Source organism: Branchiostoma belcheri, unplaced genomic scaffold, assembly GCF_001625305.1.
Source record: "Branchiostoma belcheri isolate BF01 breed outbred unplaced genomic scaffold, Haploidv18h27 scaffold18, whole genome shotgun sequence".
Classification (NCBI taxonomy): Eukaryota; Metazoa; Chordata; class Leptocardii; order Amphioxiformes; family Branchiostomatidae; genus Branchiostoma; species Branchiostoma belcheri.
The window spans coordinates 3601035-3611057 of record NW_017803268.1 but is presented as its reverse complement, the minus strand read 5'-3'; the positions used below and the strand labels follow the sequence as shown (position 1 = coordinate 3611057).

The 10023-nt window shown below is 40.5% G+C and overlaps 1 long non-coding RNA gene across 1 annotated transcript; it reads right to left on the bottom strand.

Moving 5' to 3' along the window:
- Positions 1–957: 957 nt before the first annotated feature.
- LOC109467343 lies at positions 958–9696 on the bottom strand. Its single transcript, XR_002140070.1, has 7 exons — positions 9662–9696; positions 8147–8250; positions 7597–7689; positions 6249–6347; positions 4350–4575; positions 1536–1762; positions 958–1247 (listed from the first exon to the last, which is right to left on the bottom strand). It is a non-coding gene; the product is annotated as an uncharacterized LOC109467343 (long non-coding RNA).
- Positions 9697–10023: the final 327 nt, after the last annotated feature.

Here is a 10023-nt window from a genome sequence, read left to right as displayed (position 1 = left end):
TGAGGGTTAATAAAAGAGATAAAAACACTCATTTATTATTTTCGTAAAAATTTCCAATGCTGTGTTAAATGACATTTAGCCCTTTTGATTATGGACGAAATTGGAGAGACTTGTTTTTGTACCCCATTAAAACTGAAAATTGATTTCACTTTGTGTGGAAGGTGTTCAGCACCAAGGACAGGTTTGCCTGTGTTTAAAAATCTCCATTCTACCACGGAATGAAGTCCCTGCAAAAAAAAATAATAAAAGAATTGGTATTGGTATTTTACATTAGAAAACTTGTTAAGCAAGAAATGATACCTGATATTGTAGTAGCCTGGCCTGGCAGGCACCCGGGTTTTTCCGTAAACCCTGTTGTTACTTTTTCTTAATCCTCAGAAAATGTATGTGACTTGATGAAATGAAGATCTTGTTGATATCCACGCTTCAATGTACTATATACTGTATATATGTACTAAGATACGTCAATCCCACGCTTTTCCATGGGTATGCTGTTGTGTCAAACCAAAGCGTCTAGTACAGTATTGAGGCCACAACTCCCACAACTGCAATACTTAATACATGGAACGGATGGTGAGTTCAGCACCAAGGAAAGATCCACACTCGCAATGTCTATTAACAAATGAGGGGGGCATCCATTTTGGGAATATAAACATTAGTTGTGGCAGAAGGTATCCTAATTGTTAGTTTTGGCACAGAAAACAAGTCCGAAATTGGGCGACTAGAATAATTACTTTTCATTGGTGGCGGAATGGTGATCATGGTTACTTATCAAAAGCAATAAAGATTAATCTCGTTGGCACCCCTATGCAATAATCACACATGGTACGGTCCGTTCGACCAGCTGCAGGCAGCAAGCTAGTGTGACCACGCTTTTGTGCGGCGTGTTGTGCGTGAATTCTCTCCAACTTTGGGGGTAAATTTTCGGCATTTTGTCCGCAAATTATCTTTCGTCGATTCATTATTTACATACATCCGTTACCAACTTAAGTGCCCCACTGCCATGTAGTGATTTTAAAAGTTCATGCTGGTGAAAATAATCATGTATACTTCTGTTGACTGACTTTTCCATGGGCGTCTCGTCGAAGTAATGGTAATATACTGTTTTGTTGTGAACATCCGTTTGATATGGGTAGAAGCCATATACGGTGATGACGTCACAAAATGTACTGGCAAGGGTGTAGGTGTTGAGTCCGCCAGTTGTAACCCCATTGGAAAGGTTACTGTTGTACTTCTCATTCCAGAACCTAAATGCAAGACAATTTTTGATTGGGTGATATTTGATAGAGACACTGTAACTGATTTTTTCGTGGTACATATATGTTCGCATTTTTCGCGGTCACTACAGTACAGTCAACGTATCATCACCGTTAACAAATAATTCGCAAATTTTCTTTTTTCAAAAAAGAGAAAGAAAGAGAGAGAAAAAGAGACAAACAGAAAAAGGGAGAAAGAGAGAAAGAAAGAGAGAGAAAGAAAGAAAGAGAAAGAGAAAAAGAAAGGAAGGAAGGAAGATTTCATAATGAGACACTCACGTTTTGACATGACGTCTTGGTGGAGTCACCGAATACGTCATTGTGATGTTAAGATCCAACTTCCTTATCATCGTGTTTAAAGCAGGAAGGTTTCTGTGTATGCCGAGTGTATAGCTCATTATGGAGTTATTCCGAGAAATTATCCATTGGGGGTCAAAATCGACTCTATCCATTTTGTCTAACACTCTGCTGTTGATAATGGTCATGTTCGTATTCTCACCGACATCCTGAAACAAACAAAAATATTAATTTAAACTTTATTCGCAAAATCATGCCCGAAGGCTAATTGCTTTTACAATCAAGAATAAACGCCTGCCCAGTTTGGGACCCCCATACTTCCGATCAGGTAGGTAGAGTGGAGGCAGTGCAGCGTAGAGCTGCCAGGTATGTATACAACAACTACAGACGCACGGCCTCTGTAACAGAGATGCTAGGTAACCTGAGATGGCAGTCACTTGAACACCGCCGCAAAATGGCCAGACTGACCACAATGTTCAAAGTCCTGCACAACACCATTTCTGTCCCCCACACCTCGTGCCTCGTCCCGGCAGCTCGATGCTCCCGCCGCACTAATCACGCTTTAAAGCTGCAGACCATCGCGAGTAAGAACAACTATTACAGGCTCTCGTTCTTCCCTCGCACCATCAAGGAGTGGAATGAACTTGAGCCCAGTGTGGCGGAGGCGAAGTCCATCTCCCAGTTCAAAGCAGAGCTGGGACGGACTTCGCTGCATTGAGCTGCCTCCCGGTCCTTGTACATATGTAAATACGAGTAACACTAGCACCACTGATTTCACTTGTCCTGTCCTTGCACTTGTCCACGTCCATTCCCACCTTACCCTTTGTTTGCACTTTGCACACAGTACTAATGCGCAGCTACTAGTAATCTTCTTTTTAGAAGGCTAAGCAGTACCGAAGATGATGAAAACACATTGCAATACAGTAACAGGAGACAGGTGTCGTTCGTCCGTCAGGTTGACGAGGACCGCTTTGTCATCCCTCTGTAGTAGGGAGACAGGTATCAACTGTCTGGAAAAAACTTCTACTTCTACTACTACGCTAGCTATTATGGGGTTCGACTTCCTCTTTGAAGGCAGTGGATAATGAATAGTCCCTCATTCTGCATAATAAGTGGGTTTTGTGATCTTAGTAGACATGCAGTTTTTTGGTGATCTTCTAAATGACGAAAGGATGGAGAAATTCTTGTAACTTTCTGAAATAATCTGTTTCTTTCGGTCTCATAGTGAGGACACTGGCTAACAAAATGTATTTCATTTTCCACTGCATTCATTGTACAATATTTACATAGACTCTCGTGCACAGGTAGTTTTCTATACCGGCCTTTTTCTATTTCTAGTGGATGCGCATTTATTCTAATCTTACACATGGCAAATTCATTGTGGTATAGGTATTTCTCCATAGAGTAGTTGGATTTGAGAGTCTTGTAAAATCTTAGCTTGCCGTTATCTACAGACAATTGGTGAAAGAACGTTTGAACATACATATCAGTTAGTATTCTCTTCAACAATGTACATATACTCTTGTTGTCTAATGTACAGTGGTTGGTGTTCCATAAAAAAAGAATAGCCTGCATATTAATACCGATACACACCCTCTGCAAGTTGATGCACTCCTGTTACAACGTAATTCCCTGTCATATAGTCGTAGACGGACATTGTTACAGCGAGTGAAGGAGATCCTCGACCACTGTGGATATTCCTACCTACTGCATATTGATAGTACAACCTGTGATCCTCAACATATGTATAAAGTATTAAGGACAAGGCTTTCAGACATGTACATTCAAACTTTCTTCCATAGTTTGTCTGTTAATACCGGTAAACTGAGATTCTATAGAAAATGTAAAACTGAATACTGTTTAGAACAATACCTAGAACATTGTGACTTCGATCAGCGCTCCGCTATTAGTAAAATTAGAATCAGTGCCCACTCCTTGGAAATCGAAAAAGGGCGATATATGAAACTACCTGTGTCGGAGAGAATTTGTAAATATTGCTCCTCAAATGCAGTGGAAGACGAAATTCATTTCATCTCTAACTGTCCATTTTATGACATCAGAAATCAGTTATTTACCACCGTGTCCAAAATGCTGCCTTACTTCCCTACCATTCCTTACCACAAAAAAACAATTTTACTACTAAAATCAAAGAACCCACATATTATAGAAGAAGTGGCTAAATTCTTCTTCCATTGCCTAAAAAGAAGAAGTCAAACCCAGTAAAACTAGTGTCATGTCATGTTGTAGAATATAGTATAATGTTAGACGTAGATATAGTCTCACATACCACTGTATTTTCTTTCTATGTTGTTTGTAACTGCAATTAGCCCTCGGGCAAGTATTTGCAATAAACTTTCATTAATAACCCTAAGAGCATACATCATTACAAGGACTGGCTTTCTGTCCCTTAAATTTATCGTGGAGTTAAACCCCCATGGATTTGTATACCATACTTGGTAAAATAAAGAAACTCGATTGCTAAAATTAGTAATGTGCTAACCCTGTTCAAAACGGGCTTTAGAGACCCGCTCCCTGTAAAATCAGCCCAAGGCTCTTCCATTAACCATTTTCCGTCAGGAAATTGGTAATTTTGCTCCATGATGGTCAAGATACATTGGGATAGTGTGGGTTCAACTCAGTATGGAGATAAATGACTATAATATTGGCTTTGAAAAATCGGGTTTCCCAGCCCTAAAAACTGCACTGGACGCCTTTAAGATCTTTACTTGTAAAGATACTAATAAAACATTGCATTAGCACCTTATAGTTATCAAAATGACATGAAGGCATTGTCACCTGTTCGAATGTCTTTAATGGAGCATCATTTACTCTGATAACAAAATCATTGCGGTCAATGTCGTCCCCACAGCCGCTGTCACGGAGAATGCCACTATTGCCGACAACTGCGCATGTCCGGTAATGTCCCACTGGTGTTGCCATGACAACAGGCGTTCCATTTTTCTTACGTTGGTTATAGATGGCGAAATTTGTTGATAGGTTGAAATAGCGACTTGTCTGATTGCTGAAACAAAATAAAAATAAAATATTTAACTTGTCTACATATATGACTGATACATTTGACGCTATATGGCACAAACAATGCTATTCTTTCCTATCTCGTCTGTACAACTCCTCAAACAACATTATCCAATCTGTTCTTAAATCTGATGTAATATTCCGCAACAGATTCTTCCGCAATATCTGGGACCGTCTGTACGTATAGACATGTTTTTTTTCTATTGTTACTCTGCGTATTTTTATATGTATGTTTTATATGGGTGAGTTATGCCTGAAATAAAGAATAAAAAATAAAGAAAGATTATTGTCAGCACTATCATTTGAACTATTGCCTTCTCCAGAAAGGCTATATTATCGGTAGCATGGATTGGTAGGCCTTGAATTTTGAACACCTCAATCCTTGGTTGATAACTCTGGTACTTGAAGGCATGTCTATTTCTTGTTCTTTTCTGGGCTGGTGTTAGGTACTTAGTAGTTGGTACGTCCACCAGTTTATTAGTCATTTTGTACATAATGCAAAGTCGTCTTTTTTTGTCTGTCTTCCAGTGACACCGACCCACTGTAGGTTTCTTTCCATTTCCGTGACACTAGCACCTCTTTCATATTTGTTACCCTCCATGTAAATGGGGGGTATTGTTTTTACTCCGTTTCATGTTTGGTCTGATATCTGAAGATCGGTGAGAAGGAACTGTATGATATTTGGCAGATTGATGGATGGGGCCTTGGAGATTGTGTAGGTTGACTTTGAGCACCTGGTGATTGACCTTGGTACTGCAGTTTAATTTTTTTATTCTATTGTTGGCACGTTATGGTCCGTGTGTGCGATGCTAAGGTAGCATGTAGTTGTGGTTACAATGGTTTAATGATGTAAATTTGGGCCCCCTAGCTGTTTGCTTTGAACCGGAATTGCTATCTCAATGTCAGATTGTTTGCGTTGAATGATCTCAGAACCCGGTGGATGGTTGGCGATCATTTTTGGTATGTGGGTAGACGCTGATTGTCTTTGCGTTTTAGCGTGCATTAGCAGGTTGTCGTAGATTTGCATTGCTTATTTAAAAGGATTTTCACATTTTCACCCCTATTTCATAATAGGATGGTCTGTTTGACCCCAAATTGGTACAGAGTGTTTTTGTTTATACCTCCAGCTGGCAGGTCAGGCCAATCTATTTTTACCTCAAGAGGCAGCGTCTGCAGGAAATATATCTTATCTTTAATCGGTCATTCAGCAGGGAACTGGGTCATCTGTGGTTTGTTATTATGTTGTGCTTGAGAGGTCATTGACCTCAAACAAACCATGGTAACAAGACACTAAACGCTTGGGCAACCCCTTCCAATACGAAGTGCCACAACAAAATTCTTAAAGGATAGACATCTATAGACATCTATCATTCTGCTGATAAAAACAAAGTTTGACTCATAATATCTCTATTAAAATACACCAAAAAAATTACAAAATAACAAGCTATTTCATGGAGGGACGATGTCTACGACTTCTCCTTGTTTATACAGAATCTTGCAGCTTCATTTTTGTACCATTTCCAGATTGTCTTTGTCTTTCGTTGTATATGGATCCCTCTTAATAAATAATAGTGTTTTGCAAAAATGTTTTGAATATATACTTATCTACACAAGAAATCAGTCACTCAAGCAACCGGATAAATGTTGAGATACACTTACCTAATACGAAATGCTGATGTAACGTTGTTCCAGTCGAGGAATGAACCCTTAGTTCCAAAGGCTGTAACTTTTCTCTTCATCAGGGGTTTTGTGTTAAAGCTGATGCAAAAACAATATTTACGGTCGATTATACTTCACTTAAAAGAACTTTAATTCAAAGCACTGAACTGACGAAAAAGACATATCAATTTATTAAGTTTAATTTTAAAGCATTATGTATGTACGAATCTACTTTGTCTACATAATCTCTATTCGCCCCTGAAATAACCTTTTAGTACCAAAATTAGAAAGGTAACATTTCCAAAGCAGAGCCATAATTTATTTATTTATCTATTTATTTATTCATTCATTTATTGCAATTCTCCACATACATATGTACATGGAAGACATGGTAGAACAGGTGGACTTAAGGCTATCATGCCGACAAACAAATAGACGATTGGTCTAGCCTGACAAACTACTGTTCTGTTTATTGTTACTCAAACACAAGAAGGTAACGTAAAAATACTTACTTCGTAAGGTTGTATTTCTGCAGCAGGAAGAAAGATAAAATCAAAACTACAGTAAATAAGACTGGAATGGTGATTAAAGATTTCTTCATAACCTTAGCCATGTTTAAGTAGGCCAAAGGTCATAGATGTGGTCGAACGGGTTGGAGACAGACTGACCTTCTCCCTGCTGCCTAAACCGGCAAACAATGCAACTTTGGCGACTATGGCTGCGTTTAAGTGAAATCACCCAAGGCGGTTTACATGTGGTTTACCCCGAAGCCGGTTTCAAGTGGCTCCATCTGAACGCTCCGAAATCACATTGAAAGCGCCTCGATCCCAAGCCACTTCTAGAGGTGGTTTCGAATCGGTTTCCCCGCATCGCGATTTGCGTCTGAACGCAATGTGATTGCAATGTAACTTCGCCTGGTCATGGATTACGGGGTGATATTTCTTTATTTATATGCAATACCAACATTTACGTGGCAGCAACTTAAAGAGCAGTAATGGTCAAATAATGTGTCCGTTCTAGGACGAGCTTCACCGCCTCTGGCGGGACCACGTCGGCATTCGGCCGAGATACGCTGGGAGGGGGGCATCAACAAGCAGGCCGTTGACCTCTTACATTAATAACACGCCACCTTGCGTGTTATCATCAAACAGCAATAAATGTAGCTCAAGCGAATTGTGATCGGACACGGTTTCACCAGATGTGAGGAATGTGAGTTACCCGAATCGCGGTTTGGGTGATTTCACTTAAACACGGCTTAACTGCTACCTTGGTAGGGTGCATGTTAACATTCTCACACTGACACTCCCTAATTAGTCAACCTGTGACCCAGTTACGCACAGACACTCACCAGAGGTTATTGACCCGTAAAAGGACACCCCCTGTATAATGTCCTTGGCCCGAGGCTTTTCATTTTTGCACAAACAAGCTTGCCACCTGAAATCTGACAAACATGTAACAAGATTTTTGTCACAGATATTTTAGATCCTTAAATGAAATATAAAAATTCGCATTCCTTATGAAAATTGACAAGCAATGTATCATTATCCCCATATGCTCGTACATATGTGACTGTCTCAAGAAGCTATAAGAAGTTGAACCTGTAAATAGTAGCTCACATTAGTATGTATAGTTTAAGTGTTATTGTTGTATTCTTTTGCCTGTCTATTCATGATCTGTACTTACAATTACATGTAGCTTGTTAGAGCACAAATGTAAAATAAAGGTCTTTTATTTATTCATTCAGCTTGTTAGGCCAGCAACACATGTCCGTCTCCGTATTTAACATAAGGTGTATTTTAACTCAAACGTTAATGCTTCACAACCTCATCACGGCAGCACTATTGCTTCTCTGCGTTGCAAAATTGAGATTTTAAGGAGTCCCTTTCCACCCAACTGACCGTTAAGAGTGTGGACAGGTACACAGGATAGCTGACAGGTCCCACAGCACACACAGGAAACAGGTCCCACAATGTCAGCTATACAATTTACCATCATCTCAAGCCTAGGTTGTAAAAGAAATACACATTCAGAAAGATCACAGGCCAAATAATAGTAGAACAATTACTCACAGAGCATCATACATTGCAATATTCACATCATTTGATTTCTATAACCTGCTTTGGGTGGAGGCCAAGAGCAAGTTCTGAGTGGGTAAAGAGCAGAGCAAAATTGCAGTCAACATTAAATCAAGTCAACATATTATTAGGAAAACGTATTATATCATGACCATGGAAAAATCAAAGTACCTCAATTAAAATACCTCAGAACTGTGATTAACCAACAACACACAGAATGCTATTCAAAACATCAGTTCAACAGCATTCAAGCACATCTTATATCGACAGAACATTATGGGAAAAGGTGGCTTAAATAATGCATCCGTGAATAGTTTCATCAGGTTGGTAAGACTGAGGCCTCCCAGGGAAGTTTAAGGCGTGGCTGTACCAGAATGGGTTGTTGCCGAGATTGATGTGGCTTTCCGGCCCAGTCAGTATGGAAGCTGTTCACCGCCATAGGTGTGAAAGGGAAGGAGAGAAAGGTCGCAGTTCGCAAGCTGGGTGAGGCGGCAGAGAGGTCGTCCTGCTGGTTATGGAGTAGAAGAGTTGCTGGAAGCCTGGCGGAGAGGATGTGCAGTGAGTTGGCCGCCACTGCTGGACCCAACAACTCGAGGGCGTCACGGTTGAGGGTCGAAACGCCCAAGGAAGGTTGCACCGTCTGATGACATCCATCTCCTCAAGCAACACAGCACTACTCCACTACATACTAAGTAGGTGAGCGGAGTAGATCAAGGCAGCATTCTTGCTGTATTCACCAACTGAAGCAGTGAAGAAAATATTTTTACACAACCAAGTCTTTTATTTAGCCGACGTTTTGGTGACCGTGTGTCACCTTCCTCAGGGCAACTCTGACTAGTTCACATCGCATTGCAGCACAGGTGTCGCTGCTATATAATGCATATAAATCAGTAAAAAATTCAGAAAACAGAGGAAGAAACGAGCGTATCTAATGTAGTCATGTTAGTTCAAAACGGACATGAAAAAAGCGTCCCCGAACGGCGGCTTTTATTAAGTGCGGGTTTAAACACATGGAATCGTCACCGGCGCAAATAATTTACGCCATTCTGTGTGTTAGCTTCATTCCGTCTCTTCTTTTTTGTGAGGCAGCCACCTAGCAGAAGATACTGCTGCCTTTTTTGTGGCTTAATACGAGATGGGGTTCGCCAGGCCCCCATCCATGAAAGGCGTGTAAAGTGCCTTTCCCAAGGGCACAAGATCGGCGAAATGGCAGGGTTCGAACCCGGGAACTCTTGGTTCTGAGCCAACGCTCTGCCGTTGCGCCACACGACCCCAACGAATTGCAACGAGTTCGGCCCAAATACCAGAACATAGAGGACAATGTTAAATGCGACTCACCTCCTTAAACGGACGTAGTTCGTCTTAAAAGACGATCGCGAATTTTAACTACCGAGTTCTTCCCTGTCCATGCACCGCAGGGTTGGACAAGTTTCCAAAAATACACTTGCCCCATCGGGCAAGCACATGGTCATTTCTACTTGCCCGAACCAACTTTTTACTTGCCCAATGCAAAATATAAATGACCTATTTCATACATTTTTACCGCAAAGAAATTTTTTCAGTTAACTCAGCACTTTATATTGTTCTATGCTTGACCAATATTTTCCAAAGTAAGGAGGTTTGAGACTTGCAAATGGTTCCCTGACAAAAAGTCATATTATAGGAATACATTATGGGAAAATGATGAGATATTTTGCTCC